Source organism: Mastigoproctus giganteus, chromosome 13, assembly GCF_048544385.1.
Source record: "Mastigoproctus giganteus isolate SK-2022 chromosome 13, ASM4854438v1, whole genome shotgun sequence".
Taxonomy (NCBI): domain Eukaryota; kingdom Metazoa; phylum Arthropoda; class Arachnida; order Uropygi; family Thelyphonidae; genus Mastigoproctus; species Mastigoproctus giganteus.
In genome coordinates this window covers 10,225,086-10,242,514 of record NC_143587.1, presented here as the reverse complement: position 1 = coordinate 10,242,514, position 17,429 = coordinate 10,225,086, and the positions used below count along the sequence as shown (strand labels likewise).

General features: G+C 37.1%; 1 protein-coding gene across 1 annotated transcript in view; it reads left to right on the top strand.

Moving 5' to 3' along the window:
- Rme-8 (receptor mediated endocytosis 8) overlaps positions 1–17,429 on the top strand; it is a 699,549-nt gene that overhangs the window by 463,321 nt on the left and 218,799 nt on the right. The gene's annotated exons all lie outside the window — the stretch shown is intronic.

Here is a 17,429-nt window from a genome sequence, read left to right as displayed (position 1 = left end):
TACCGATGTGAACTGAAGTTTACCCTAACTTCAGTCAGTGTTTCTTCAATGATACCTATCACAGCAACTGTCCGTGTGGACCTCTCCTGAGTCCAAGGATGCTCTCATAATTATGGTAAGGGTTTGCTTACTTATATATATTATATATACACCGAAAGGACAGAATTTATGGGATACCTGGTTCCTGGGCAACATGACGCTGTCAGCCCTCTTGCTAGTGGACGAGCCCACTGCTTGGCAGATGAGCTCATCCACTAGCGTCTACGAGAATACATCACTGAATTCACGTAGATGGTAATTCGATGTCAGTATGGATAAACTTCGTGAGTTAACAGACTTTGAAAGAGGGATGATTGTGGTTGCCAGACGCATGGGTCATTCTATCGTGGAAGTGGTACAGAAATTGCACTATCCCTGTTCGACAGTATCAAGAGTGTACCAGGAATGCACCATTTCCGGTACACTCACATCTCACTGTGGCTAGTGCTGTGGGCTGAAAAAGGTGATGGGTGAACATGGCTATCGAAGTCCACATTCATCCACCATGTTCTGTAAACTCAGGGTATAATTATATATATTTAACCCTAGACTACTATGCTGTAGCAATGATCTCCATCCAAACAAACATATCGGCATACCATAAAGCTAAGCATGCAGAAATTCTCATATTTCATTGTCTCATGTTAAATGAAATGATCATGTTTTGTTACTAACTTTGAAGTGACAGTGGCACAAATCACCGCCGACTTCAACGAGGGAGTTACCGGAAACATCTTCAATAAGACCATCGGGCAATTATTAGCCACAATAGGTTATGGTAACCACCGACCAACCAGAATCCCATTGCTAACAGGACAACACAGGACTGTACACCTCAATTGGGTGAAAGAACATTGGCATTGGATCTTGGATGATTGGAGATGGGTCTCCTGGTCCGATGAGTCCCATTTCCAGTTATTTTGAGCAGACTGGAAGGTGCGTATCTGGCGGAAACTGCACAAAGCTATGCACCTGTCATGTTCAGGCAGGTGGATGGTCAATAATTGTCTAGGCCGTGTTGAACTGGCACACATTGGGACCTCTGGTATGTCTATACGCATCTCTGAACAGTCCAGGTTACATGTCCATCCTTGCAGACCATCTGCATCCCTTCATGGTCATCTTGCACCCACAGGACAATGGACTCTTCCAGCAGGACAATACCTCCCCACAGTGCTGTGGTGACTAGAACATTGTTCGAAGAGCATTCCACAGATTTTATTGCCATGGAATAGCCTCCCCATTCACCAGGCATGAGCCTTGTGGAGCTTCTTTGGGATGCTTTGGATCCTCTACCCAGGAATGCAATGGAATTATGGACAGCAGTGCAACAAGCATGGCTGAATACCTGTGGAATGCTTTCATGAAGTAGTGGACTCAATGCCTCGCTGTGTGACTGCCCTTATCCTGGCGAAAGATAGGCCTACCCATTACTAGCTAGGTATCCCATGATTTCTGTCCACTCAGTGTATAATTATATATATTTAACCCTAGACTACTATGATGTAGCAATTGTCTCCATCCAAACAAACATATTGGCATACCATAAAGCTAAGCATGCAGGCATTCTTTTATTTCATTGTCTCATATTTAATGAAATTATCGTGTTTTGTTACTAACTTTGAATAACTTGTTAATTATTTTCTCTCTAGTTAACGGTGCATAATGAGCTTTGCATATTGATAGTGTTACCATATTTTGGGAATTTTAATGTTTTGTATTTTAATTTTGTAACTTATTTTTACAAAAAAAGATTTTATTTTTTCATTAATATCTCAGAAAGAAATCTAGAGGGGAATTTCTTTTGAAGATATTTATAAAGATACATATTTCCCTAACATAATGCACCTTCTGCCCATCAAGATTGCAGAGGATGACCACTATTAGTATGAACCTTGCATGAAGAGCATCAAACAAAATGTTACCCAGTAAAATTGTTTATATCGTCAAATAGGTTTTTTTTTTTTTTTTGATCATATATTTTATGAATGACAGTATTAATGCCCATTCTTATCAGCAGTGTTGAGTATAAGAAAACTATTTAAATATTGGTAAATATTTTGTACACGTGCCTGTGTTAGTAGTAGTATTAGTATTTTGTAGTAGTTATGGCATCGATAGAAGCCTCATGCTAGGAACAATAGGACTTATGTCAGGCTTAAAGTCTTTTATATAATTGATTACATAAAAACAGACAATTGGAAAATAAAACACATCAGATAGCGATGGTACATAAAATTTATAGAAATAAGTAGCTGTTCACTTTTTCAGATGTGAACAGCTTTTAATCTCCTTAGGTTGGATTCTGTTATCAACATAATAACAGAACATATGGTAGCAAGTCGGCTTTATATTTATTCATCTCACAGATTACCCCATTTCGCATTGTGTGCATTCTAATGCCAAATAACACTGAGAATGAGATGAGAGAGAGAGAGAGAGAGAGAGAGAGAGAGAAAACATTGCCAAGTTGTTATATGAGGTACCTAGAGGACTGCTAACATTGAATTCTGCCCTATAAATTCTTATAGGACTGTTTATGAGAAAAATTTTAAGAGTGTTTTGTTGTGTTGTTAGGATTTCTGGTAGGGTGTGTGTTGGGTGTATGGTCAGGTATTCTGGTAGACAAATAAATAAGCCCTGTGAGATCATTAGTAATTGTAAAAGCCTCAGCATTTTTACCATCTGGGTCTGTTCAACTAGAAAATTGAAGCCAACTGGAGTTGTGAACGTTAAAATCGACAAGGCAAATTACCCATGTTAGGAAAGTTACTCTAGAACGTTTAAAAGAAAGGAAGTCAGAGTTGTGAGTGATTAATGGAGTTGGGAGAAGGATAGAGGTAACAGATGATGTTGACAGAATTGAGTAGAGAGAGATTTAAACAAGAGATCACAAAGAGGAGATTCCAGATTAGGAAATCTCTGGCAAGGAGTGTCAGAGCAGATATGCACAAGTACTACCTTTCAAGCAAAAGAAATCATAAAGCAAATTAAGACAACTGAGGTGAGTAGTTGTTGAGACATCCAGTAATTGTGATTCTATTAGAAAATGTAAATGAGACCTAACAGATTGTAGGTGTGAATGTACACCATCCATACCGGAACTGAGACCACTACCATCTATATTTGTGAAATTAATGAACTTTTGTTGCGAGGTTTAGATCATTTTGCAGTTAAGTTTGTTGTATTAATTTGACTATTCATGATACCTTCAGTAGATAAGTAAAAGGATGGGAACATGCGTGAATTAATGAAAATTTTGGATATGCTCTACACACTAGCAAAAACATACTCATCTCGTTGAAAATAAAATATTATGTTGAAAGGGATTCATGAGTCAAAAAAGGTTCGGAACTGTTGTATGTGATGTGGTCAGTGCTACACCTTGATCCTTGCTGATGCTGCTTCACCAGGCAGTCATCTCCAGCATATCTGGGGCCCTGAGTGCCAAGCGTCTCTAGTGATCAGGTGATTTCTCTGCAATTATAAAGCAATTTATAAAGTGATAAATATTTCTAGAGTTTAAAGATAATTCTCTACTGTAGATATATATATATATATATATATATATAGTTGCTGAAAAGTATCAGTGCCAAAGTTCCTAAGAAAGGAAAGCTACCTTTCTTTATATCCTAGGCATAGTAACCACTAATCTATTTCCACTTGGTCACTAGGTACATCGCTCCTGCCTCCCCGTGGCAAGGCTTGAAATCTGGGAGGAAAAGCTCTCACTTCCAGACCTAAAAGAAGCAAACATGAATGATCCAAACATAACATCCACTGACTCCTTTGAGTCGGAAAAATGAGGAAAATGAGACGATTTTGACTAAAAGACAAAAAAAAGGACGTGACATCGCTTCGTGCACCTACTTTTCTAGTCCTTCATTCTATGACAGAACAGCCACTAGGAAAACTGTCGTCATTTGTAATCCAGAAATGTCTAGAAAGTGTGGCTGGAACACCAAAATATGTCAAACGACTGAAATCGGGCAACATTCTAGTCGAGACAGCTAATCCAAAACATGCAGAAAGACTGCTTCAAATGACAACTTTCGGTGGGATCCCAGTTAAGGTCTCTCTCTCTCCATAATACTTTAAACACATTAAAAGGAGTAATTTCTGAATGGGACCTTATCAGCATCTCCAAAGAAGAAATTAAAAATGAGCTAAAAGATCAAGGTGTCATAGCTGTGGTTGGGGTTAGGACACTAACCCCAACCAGAAATCTCATACTGACCTTTAACATGCCCAAACCACCTACTTCAGTGAAGGCCGGATATCCAAATTGTAACATCAGACCATACATTCCTAATCCTCTCCTCTGCTTTAAATGCCAAAAGTATGGTCATTCACATCTCGTGGAGTGGCATGCCGTGGAGTTGCTATCTGTTCCAGCTGTGGTTCTCAGGAACACACCAATCAGAACCAGCAGCGCAACCAAAATGTCCAAACTGCAAGGGAGATCATTCTGCAAATTTTGGAAAAGAGAAAAACAGATATAAAGTGGAACATTCTGTAACATGCCAAGAGAACTGTACTCCCAACTATCATAAACAGACCCTCCTATGCAAATGTCATAAGAAATCGGCATACAATAGAGACCCAAACAGATTTCACAGTTCCTCCTGAGAAGTCCATTTCGGACTGAGCATGAACAGTACTTATAACATCCCGGCGAAAACAAAAAGCGAAACTCACAAAAACAGCACCATCTGTACCACCTGACATAAAACGCTCACAAACGAAAGACCCTCAAGAAAAACGTAACACCATAAGCCAAAATTCAACGGAACAAATGGACACAGAAGTGGCCAATCAAGTAGAGAATCAGTATTAGAGATTTTTGCGGAAGAAGATATGGATACTGGTAAACCATATTTTCCAAAGGAAAAACCTAAGTTAGAAAAGCTTAAAGCAATGTCTAGTCTGACATCTCCTCCAAAACCAAATAATGGGAACTATAATCCAATGGAACTGCAGAGGATTCCGCACTAATATACATGTTATATATGAGCTGATTGCACAGCATACCCTGCTGTGCCTTTGCCTACAAGAAACATATCTTACACTTCAAGAATCTCCCACAGTAAAGAACTATATCACATACCATAAAGACAGAGTAACAGGCAACATGGCAATTCTGGTAAATTCACACTTTCCTTCCCAGATTCTTCCACTAAACACAGCCCTCGAAGTGGTTGCAGTATGCAAAGCCACTAAATCTCTCATAACCATTATAACAATTTATGTTCTCCCAAACCAAGAATTACTACAAGAAGATTTAGAAGATATACAGGTGACCCCCGCTTAACGCTGATAATTCGTTCCATAAAACAGAGCGCTAAGTGAATCTGCGCTAATCGAGCGCTGCATTCCCATAAGGTAACATATGTATTTGTGATTTGTGGTCAGTGCCATAGCATATTTCCTAATCAATAATAAACGGTAACCGACATTTGTGAAAAGATTCACAAATGTCGGTCAAAATATTTAATATTCAAATATTCGTACATATAAAATATTCTGCATTACATACGTATATAATTATGTGGTAACTACTTACATAGAATTAAACTTAAAATTCCAATTAAAATCATGAATTTAATTGATTTAGTTTAATTGATGAATTTAATCATGAAAAATGTGTCGATTTTGGGTTGAACTTTGGCCCTCTTCCAAATAAAATAAAAATGTTTTAATTTTACATCCCCTGCAGCGTTACCACCCAACAATAAAGTCAACCGATCCTTCGCCGCTTTGAAACCTTGCATGTTTGTTTTTTTCTTCTTTCAATATGAAACTTCTTTTAGGCACTCGTTTCCACAAAAGTCCTGCTTCATCTATGTTAAAAACTTGTTGAGAAGTATAACTTCTCAACAAGTTTTTTAATAATTGTTAATAATTTTAACAAGTTCTTTTTTGAAAGTTTCGGCTCCTTCTGCACTTGCAGCTTCTCCCTGGATTTTAAATCTATTCAACCAGCCCTTACTAGTTTTAAATGGTTTTACATTTTTTTTTTTTTTTTTTTTTTTTAGGTGAGTTTTCTTCAGATCATCATATTGGCTAATCTCGTTCTCTTTTTTAAAAATAATATTTAACTTAATTGAATTCTGCATTGGATATTATCTTCAATAAAATTAGTTAATAAAGTCTTTCCATTTCGATCCTAATAGCCGGCCTAGCCCTAGTTGCTTGCAGTGGAACAGCTATCTTTCCCGCTGCTAAAATTAATTCTTTAATATATATTTTTTTTATAATTGTTCTTACAATTAAATTTGCAAGTCCTAAATTATGGCACACATCCGCTTGTCTTTGACCGGAATCGATTCGCTTCAAAACGTCTAATTTGATTTTCAAATTCAGTCTTTTTCTTACATTTATAATCTTCGTACTGCACTCAGACGTTGTTGCTTTTTCCTTCTTATCGGCCATTATTAACTCTTCGAAAATGTAACTGCATTGTTGCATTAATTATGATACAATGTTTAAGTAAACTGTCCGTTTCGCACAATGTCTAATACCGTACTGAGTGATGACTAGACTTCGGATAAATGCATATAACGCAAATGTTACAAGCAATATACTTGATCATTTTTTGAAATGTTGATCTCGGAACTACGTAACAAGTCACTGTACTGCAATTAAATTAGCTTGCGAGAAAATTTCTCAAGTCGGGAGGGAAACGTTTTAATGCCATTTTGCTATTCATTTTCAAATTATCGACTCCATCAAATGAAACGATTTTGTTAAATATGCCAAAAATGCAATCTGTAAAAGAGCGTTATAGTGATCTGTGACAGCATTATACAGTAAACCCCCGCTATTCGCGGGGGTTACGTTCCTGAGAAATGCCGCGAATACCGAAAACGTGAATACTGAGTTATGGCTCCCATGGTATTAAAGGGGTTCCGTTCCAAAGAATGAAATATATAAGAAAAACTAGTCTAAAATTTTGTCTATGTATGTATTTTATGTACCTTCATAATATGACTATGTACATAGACAGTACATAGTAAAATGCAAGCATGTGGCATCGAAATGAAAATAAGAAACAATTTAATATTAAATGTAATATTTATTAGAAATTTCAAACAAATCTTTCAAACCAGCGCCTTTGCTAGCTAAAAAACTTATTCTGCCAGTGCTATCACCAGTTTCGCTAAAGTATTGATAAAGGAGTTTTGCCTTGTCACGAATGATGAGTGAACCTAACGGAATTTTATTTTGAGTTCAGTCTTCTATCCACAGATTTTAAGCCTTTTCCATTTTTTCTAATTTAACATCACGAGTTACAGAGCAAATTTTTGAAGCAATTAGCGCGTTTTCACGGACACTACGGCGGATTTTTTCTTCCGATTTTTTGATTGATCGTACCGTTGACTCATTGATTTTATAATGATTTGCCACTGAGGAGACACTTTCACCATTAGAAATTTTGTCTAATAACTGAATTTTATTCGCTAATGTCATCACCTTGTTTGATCTTTTCACATTTCCCTTGTTATTCGTAGCCATATTTTTGTATGGGTTAGAAAGAACTTGTCCACAATAAAGTCACTTTCTTCCGTTAACACACTCGAAAAAGTCTGTTTTACACTGCAAAACAATAGATTTATCACTTTTGTAAGCATATAAATTTATAAATTGATAAATTATTCAATTTATAAGCATATAAATTAAAAGTAAATGACGAAACCTTCCATGACAAGCGCATAACACATACTGAACAAGGATTAGCGAGAAACATCCACGCTCGCGATTTTGTCACCCCTCTCCCCCCCACACACACTGAGCGCCGTTTTGATCGGGAAAGATAATTTTAGCCACGCCCATGTTTTTTTATGGTGGAAAATGTTCACGGCACTTTAAAATTCACATTTTTTTAGGTTTCATTTTATATTAAATCAGCGACCGCGAATACAGATACTGCGAATAGCGGGGGTTTACTGTAGTCAGATAGGGGTTATAATATAAGAACAGTGTTATAGCGAATCAGCATAAAGCGAACCGCATTATAACGGGGGCTGGCTGTACTAATTCAGTTACCTCCCCCCTTCTGTATACTGAGACTTCAACAGACACAGCCCTTTGTGGTGTAACATAGCCATAGACAGGAGAGGAAAACTAATTGAAAAATGGATAGAACAGAATAACTTAACCCTGTTGGACAACAGCACTCGTACATACTTTCATCTTCCATCAGGAACCAGCCCTGCAATCGACTTATCTATATGCCCTCCAACATTATTTCCAATACTTGATTGGTCAGTACACAGAGATTCTCTCAGCAGTGATCACTATCCGATAATTATTACCATGGCATTAGGAACCACGTGTAAGTCACGTAGAAATCCCAGATAGAAAATAACTGAAGTGGATTTGAAAATGTATAAATCCATTGCAAAACTGTATTCAGATAATATCAAGCAAAAACCATTAGATCCAACAGTACAATATGTAACAAATAAACTAATCCAAGCTGCTGAGCAGTCTATCCCAAAAACATCATCTCACTTTCCAACACATCCAAAATCATGGTGGAATGAAGAATGTTTACAAGCTAAAAGAGAGAGAAAGAAAACCTGGAATAATTTTTGAAGATGTCCCACTACAAAGAACCTCATATTATTCAAAAAGACACGAATGAGAGCCAGATATCTTATAAGAGCCAGTAGGAAAGCATCCTGGATAAAATTTGCTTCCACATTAACAAGTTCCACACCATCTAAAACTGTCTGGTGTAAAATCAGCTAAATGAATGGAAGATACCAGATTAATCCACCTCCAATCGTAAACTGTAACAGACAAGTCACCGCACAGCCTTCAGAAATAGCCAATGCATTGGGCGAAACCTTTGCCAAAACATCAGAAACCACATCATATACTCTCAGTTTTCAAATATACAAAACAAGAATAGAAAGAATTTTCTATAAGAAATGATAACAATACAACCTTCCATTAACTTTCCATGAATTGAAAATAGATCTATCTCAGACAAAGCAAAGTGCTGTAGGTCCAGACCAAATTCACTACATGATGATATAGGAACTTGACAACCAATCCCAAATGGCATTACTTGAATTGTACAACAAAATTTTCCTAGTAAAACCAGTTTCAATTAGTTGGCATCATGCAATAATTCTAGCATTCCCAAAACCTAGCTTTTCAGAAATGTACGTGGTCTCAATTCTAATCTCAACGATGTCCATTTCCACTTGCAGTTTGCCACACCCCATGTACTTTTTCTGAGAATCTCAGTTATCGGTTGATTCAAATACTGCTCATCTGAGACGCCCAAATTATTCGCTGTATGATTCTTTTCGCCTCAAAGGTGGTACTTGTGCATATGTCCGTTCTGATATTCCCTGTCAGAGACTTGGCAGTTTGGAATCTCCTCTCTTTGATCATCTCAGGCTTAAAATCTCTCTACCTCATTGTGTCAAATTCATCTGTTGTCTCTACAATTCTCCCAACTCCACTAATCACTTGGAGCTCTTTGACTTCGTCTCTCTGGAACTTGACTTTCTCCAGTCCAACTTTCCTAACAGTGAGGTAATTTTCCTTGGTGATTTTAATGTTCACAACTCCAGCTGGCTTCCGTTTTCTAGTCACACCGACACAGCTGGTTGAGATGCTGAGGCTTTTGCAATTACTAATGACCTTGCACAAATTGTTCATTTACCTACAAGAACACCGGACAATCCTAATCACACAGCCAATACGCTTGATCTTTTTCTCACTTTCAACCCTTCTAAGTACACGGTTGATGTGAGGGGTCCTTTAGGCACTTCATATCACAACTTGGTGATTGTCTATTCTGCAATGGAGCCTTTATCTCATGGCTATTCCCAACCTCATGTTGTTTGGCATTACAAGAATGCAAAATGGGATGACCTGCAAGACTTTTCTTCTTTTCCTTGGTCGGATTACTGTTTCAAAACCTCTGTTGTCAACGTTTGCTCAGATCGTGTCAGTGAAATTATTCTTGTAGGAATGGAATCCTTTATCCCACACTGCACTTTAAAATGTCGTCCTTTAAATAAACCTTGGTTTTCCAAAAAATGTGCTAAGGCCGTTCAAGGGAAGAATGTTGCATATTGTAATTGGCTTTTTTCTAATTCTTCGGTTTCATTTTCTGCGTACACCAAAGCTCGCAACAATTGTAAAGCAGTTATTAATCAGTCCAAACTAGAGTTTGAACAGGCTAAGAGTAGAAAACTTTCTTCTTGCCCTAATGGTAGCCGAGCATTCTGGTCTCTTGCCAAAGCTATTGGCCGCAACTTTTGTCCATCTTTGCTCCCACCTCTGTCCAAACCAGATGTCACTTCAGCCAAGGATAAAGTTGACCTGCTAGCATCCCATTTTTTTTCCAACTCGTGTATTAATGATCTTGTTAAAACACCTCCCACCATTCCCAACACGCTCCATTCAATGCCTCCTGTGGTCTTCCGACAAAAGGATGTCAGAAGGATTTTGACGAATCTTGAAGCTAAGAAACTCCAGGTCCTTATGGTATTTCTCCACTTGTTCTCAAAACCTGTGCTCCTGAACTTACTCCTATTCTTTGCTGCCTTTTTTCACTTTCTTATTCCAAAGGTGTTTTTCCTTCTGCTTGGAAATTTGCTCATATCCAGCCAATTCCTAAAAAGGGTGACAAATCCCTCCCATCCAATTATCGTCCCATTGCAATTACTTCTACTCTTTCTAAAGTAATGGAGAAATCAATTAACTGCCAACTCTTAAACTACCTAGAAACCTTCCGTCTGATCAACAATTGCCAGTATGGATTCCATCAGTGTCGATCCACTGGTGATATTCTGGCTTTGTTACCATTTATGGACTAATTCAATGGAAAGGTTCGGTGAAATACAAGAATTTTCTCTTGATATCTCAAAGCCTTTTGATTGTGTTTGGCATAAAGGTCTTCTAAACAAGCTTCCATCTTATGGTTTGCCAACTGTTTTTAGTAATTGGTTATCCAGTTTTCTCTCTGATCGCTCACTGAGGGTGATGGTAGATGATTCTCTGTCTTCTAACTACTCTACTAATGCTGGTGTCCCCTAAGGTTCAGTTCTTTTCCCCACTCTTTTCCTCTTGTATATTAATGACCTTCTTCCATTGACTGGAAATCCTATCCATAGTTTTGCCGATGATAGCACATTGCATTCTACTTTCCATTTTGAGAAACCTTGCCCTACACAATTACCTTCAACTTCTCAAAAATCTGCCACCCATTCCTTAAATGCCAATCTTCAGGTAATTCTCTAGTGGGCCAAAGACAACTTAGTTGATTTCAACCCTTCTAAAACTCAGTCTTTTCTTATATCTCGCAAAAAGGATTCTTCTGCTCCTATGCTTATCTTTATTGACACTCCAATTTCTAGACAAAATGATATATCTCTTTTGGGGATTACCCTTACTTCTAATCTCTCTTGGCACAAGCATATTACAAATATTGCTTCCTCTGCATCTAAAAAACTTGGTTTTCTCTTTCGCTCTCACCGTTACTTTTCTTCCAAACATCTGCTCGCTCTGTATAAATCGCAAATCCTCCTTGCCATGGAATATTGTTCCCACATCTGGGGTGGTGCCCCCAAAACCTTTCTCAGGCTTCCTGATTCCATTCAGAAGAGGGCAGTTAGGTGAATTAATGATTCATCTCTAACAGAGTCTCTCCACTCACTGTCTCATAGATGTACTGTTTTTGCTGCATGCCTCTTCTACAGATACTTCCATGGGCACCGTTCTTCTGAATTGGCTTCTATAATTCCCGCTCTCTCTTTCAAAACAGTCCGAACATGTGCCGCTACCAGCCAACATCCATTTACTGTCCAACTTCAAACTCACAGAAAGAACTTTTCATCTTCCTCATTTATTCATTCAACTGCCGTTTTCAGGAACAACCTTCCTTCGAACGTATTTCCTGAAAATTGCAGTCGACAGAAGTTCAAGTCCAATTTAACAAATAACTTCTTTCGTCTTGTCAACCTCCAACCCAAGCACGGTACTAAGTACTATTGGTTCTAATACCTCTCGTGTTTGGGGTTTACACAAAAAAAAAACCTTGGGAGGTGCAATATGGCCACAGAAGCCGATGCGCCAACAACTACCAAATCAAAAAAAAAAGTAATGCCCACAATTACTCCCCATGCAAGAATTTAGGACAAAAGCTGGCTTTTTTCCTTATTCTCTTTCCATATACAGGGAGTTCTCGCTTTACGAGTTCCCAGGTTTACGAGTTTTTTTCCCCAAGTATCAAGTATCAGCAAAATCGAAAATATGAACATTAATTGCAAAAAATGAATGTTAAACATTCATAAATATCGCATTCCAAACCGTGTGCTTAGCTGTACAATACAGCGTTTCCTGCTTTACAATATTAATCAGTTCCAGAGATACCATCATATCGTTAAAATATCGTAATGCGAACCCAAAAACACATTGTTTTTTATTAATTTGTATCAAGCTCTCGGAAGTTGAAATTTTCGCTGTATTAACTAAGCTATTTCTCTAAAATGTCATTTTTAAGGTCACGAGCATGACTTTAAAAATATAAAATATAAAGGGCCATATAAAAGGTCATGAGCATGGTTTGTAAATTGTATTAGTTACCAATTCAAATCGTTAAAATGCACTACACTTTCATCGTTATCATATGTTCCCCTTATAAGAATGAATTTTAAATGCTTTTGTGATATTTTTCTAAAGCACATTTCTGGAAGTTGCGACCATAAAACAATTTGCACTTTCTGGTTTATTGGGCTTTTCTGTTACTGCAAGCAATTATAAATGGGTAGTAATCTCAATCTTCTTGCATTTGCAAAAATACCGATAGCTGGAATTGTGTGGGTTTTTACGTTATTATGGTGAAATGTGTTTATGTTTGCTATTTACTGAAAATCTTCAGTCATATAAAAAACATAAATAAAATTTTCAGAATCTTCTTTTCATTCCTTTTATTTTAAGCTTCGTAAACTTGTTACTCCACGCGAATCGTGTTAGTTGTAAATCTTCAATCATATAAAAAATATAAAAAATTTTCAGAATCTTCTCTTCATTCTTTTTATTTTAAGCTTCGTAAACTTGTTACTCCACACAAATTGTGTTAGTTGTAATTTGTGTGTGCCGAAAATGCTTATACATGCAATTGTGAAATTTATAATTAAAAGAGAAGATTATCTTTGAAACAAATGCCTCTTTGAAACATTTCTGAAGAAGAGACTCCTTGTGCAACAAACCAACGAGTGACGAGCCAATAATGAGTGATCAACGAGTATGCATTTAGTCGATGATGAAGAATAAACATTCTTTAACATTTGTAAGTCGTAAATGATTTCTCTATTATTATAATTTGCTTGATTTTTTAGGCTACATTTTCATTTCTTTCGATAAATCAATCATTGTTTAACCATAAACTAATTAGCTAACTAATTTCATTGTTGAGAACGTAGCCTCTATTTTTAACCATACGTATATGGGAAATAAATTCCTGCTTTACGAGTTTTCGCTTTACAAGCGCGTGCTAGGAACGAATTAACTCGTAAAGTCAAGAACTACCTGTATTGCAATTTCAACACCTTTGGAATTAAACCTCACCTGGATGGAGTCGTTCCTGAAGAAAACCCCAGGTAAGAGTATTCTTCTGCCTTAAAATATATAATATTCCTTTAAAATTTCTAAAAATAGTCTATGCTACTACCCTTTTCAAAAAAAAAAAAATCCACTAAGTTTATTTGAAATTCATAATGTGATCGCAGATCCTCTACAAGGAAAAATTACAATAAATTATTAGCATTTGTCAAATTTTATGAAAATTAGCGGGTCTCGACTACTCAAGTTGTCTGTAACTATCTGCCCTACTATGGAATATTATTCTCACACTGGGGCAGTGTCCCTATAACTTCTCTCAGACTTATAGATTCCATTCAAAAGTTGGCAGTTAGGTTAATTAATGACTCATCTCTTATACAGTCTCCCCACTCTATGTCATATAAATGTTCTGTTTGTACTGCTTACTTCGATGGGCACTGGTCTTCTGAATTGGCTTCTGTAATTCTCTCTCTCTCTCTCTCTCTCTGTTCCAAACCAGTCAACATCCACGTACTATTCAACTTCAAACTCAGAGAACCAATTTTCTTCTTCGTCATTTTATCCCTTCAACTTCCACTTTTCCGGAACAATCTCCATTCACACGTATATCTTGGAAATTACAATCTACGGAAATTCGAGTCTAATGTCAACAAGTATCTTCTTTCATCTTCTCAACCCACACCTGGCACTAAGTACTGTAAGTTCTAATGCCTTTTGTGTGTGAGGTTTTCATTAAAAAAAAAAAAAAAGTTCCTTTTTGTAAGAACAATAAAAGATAACTATGGGCAATTATTTAGGAAGCAGTAAAATGAGTAGAGAGAGAGAGAGAGAGAGATTTGCAACTAGTAGATTTATAATAATGCATGAGTAAAAGCATCTTTTATATTTCCAAGATGCATTTTTATAATGCATTAAACAAAGTTTTCTCCACTTTGAAATATTTAACATGAATTTTCTCTAAAAAAATTAAATATCACAAATATTAGAATTTTTGTTATACCAACATGGTAAACTTATGTGATATGTTGATACAGCTATCTTGACTAAGATCCTTTTGTATCTTATATTGTATGTGATTGTATATCATATTATATATTTAGATATGATATTATATATCATATGATATACATCATATTATATCACATAATACAGCTCCCGGCTAACGTACTACTCAGTTTAGGGAAATTCGACTTTACCCAAGTTTTTTGCCAGCCAGTGCAAACAAAAAAATCATGTAAACGTATTTTGCATCCGTAAGAATAAATGGAGGTATCGTAAAAATATCATAATGTGAATCCAGTAACACATTATTTATTTATTTATTTTTTTTTTGGTAAATCGTTCCAAGACCTTGGAAGTCGAAATTTTCGCTATATAACTAAGCTATTTATCTCTCTAAAAGGTCATTTTTGTAATGGAAATTGCGCTACACCTTCATTGTTATCATATGTTCTGTTATACGAATCAATTTTGAACACCTTTGTGATATTTTTCTAAAACATTTCTGGAGGTCACTAACATAAAACAATAAAAACAATTTGCACTTTCTGCTTTATTGGGCTTTTAGGCACCTCCGTAGTCAGGTGGGCAGGAGCAGCAGTGCGTAGCACACACTTCTTGATTAAACCAAGGTTCGAGCCTGTGAGCCACCAAATACGGAGGATGCGGAAAGGTCAGGGAATGACCGCCGCATTTCCCCGGAGCAATATGGCCTTAGTTGCTAATGCTTCTAAAAAAAAAAACCAAATAATAATAATAATTGAGCTTTTCTGTTAGTGCGATCTATTATAAACAGGTAGTAAACTCGATCTTATTGTATTTGCAATAATACCAATTGCTGAGTTTTTAATTGTGCGGGTTTTTACATTACTGTACTATGGTGCGATGAGTTCCCCTTCACTGAAATCTTCGGTCATATAAAAAACATAGATAAATTTTCAGAATCTTGTCTTCATTCCTATTTACTTATTACAATGGTGAAGGGAAAGGGACCAACGGAAAGTGCAAGTGCTGGCAGTGCTAGGAAACGGGCGCCTCCGTAGCCAGGTGGGCAGGAGCAGCAGTGCGTAGCACATGCTTCTTGATTAGACCGGGGTTCGATCCCGGTCTAATCAAGATGGGGATAGGTCAGGGAATGACCACCACATATCCCCGGAGCAATATGGCCTTAGTTGCTAATGCTCCTAAAAATCAAATAACAAACAAACAACAAGCCTAGGAAACAAAACAAAATTGATTTAGAAATGAAGGTGATTAATTCAGAAGTATGAAGCAGGACAAAGTTTGTCATCTATTGCACGGAATTAGGTCTCGCTGCTTCAACAGTGAATACTATTTTAGCTTTAGCATTAGTAAAGTCACATGATGCAAGAAGCGTATTGGTTGTATGCATTAGCATAGGCATTTGATGCAAGAAAGCAAGCTTATGCAGCATCAGCCAAAAAAAAAAAATAAATAAATAAAAAAATAACCACTTCCACTTCACCCCTCTGTTCGTTAGAAATACCTGTCCAGCTGAGCCTTAAACTTATTTAGGCTATCAACTTCCACGACAAGGGATGGAAGTTTATTCCACCAACCAACTACCCGCTGGCTAAAGGCAAATTTCCTCACGTCTATCCTACATCTGTCTTTTCTCAGTTTGAATTTATGCCCTCTCAGGTGATTATTCTGAGCAAGAGGAAGAATCCCATCAGGATTGAGCATGCTCAAACCATTCAAGGCTTTATACACCTCTATCAGATCACCTCGCCGGTGCCTAGTCTCCAGACACTGTAATTTGCAAAACTTAAGCCTTTCTTCGTAAGAGCACCCCTTTGTTCCATTCACTAATCTTGTTGACCTTCTCTGTACTCGTTCCAGCATCTCTACATCCTTCTTGAAATGAGGTCTCCAGACCTGTATACAGTACTCCAGGTGTGGTCTGACCATTGCCTTACCCCTGCTAGAAAAATTGCTATATATCATCGACAATACACCATGAGCTACTCTTGCAGCCTGTCTGCACTGCTCAGAAAACTTCATATCTGCCTGCACAACCACCCCCAGAAAGCAAGCTTAAATAGCATCAGCCAAAAAAAAAACTCATTTCACCCATCCACTCACTCCAAATGTTTGTCTAGCTCTGCTTTGAATCTATTTAAGCTATCAACTTCTACAATGACAGATAGAAGTTTGTTCCAGCAATCATCCAGCGAGTGGCTGATTTCTTGAACAAACTTCCATCTGTCATTGTAGAAGTTGATAGCTTAAATAGATTCAAAGCAGAGCTAGACAAACAATTGGAGCGAGTGGATGGGTGAAATTAGTTTTTTTTTTAGCTGATGCTATATTAGCTTGCTTTCTTGCATCATGTGCCTTTACTAATGCTGAAATAGTTGCCACTGTTGAAGCAGCGAGACCTAATTCCATGCAATAGATGACAAACTTTGTCCTACTTCGTACTTCTTAATTAATCATCTTTATTTCTAAATTTTATTTATTAATTTTAAAGGAAAGTGCACGTATAAAAGAACGTGTTAAAGGATCAACGCATTTAAGATCAACTGTGATTGCAACGTTCAGGTGCTATATCGAAGATGGAAAAGCTATTAATAATGTGGATGGAAAATCAGATTCAGAAACAAGTGCCCCTTGAGTCCAATGGCCATTTAAGCAAAAGCAAGAAGTATTTATGAAGATATTAAGGATAAGTACTGCAAACCCCAAGCCCAGTTCGTAGCAAGCAACAGGTTTTAATAGGTTCAAGCATCGCACTAGGTTCCAAAACATTAAAGTATGCAGTGAAGTCACCAGTGCTG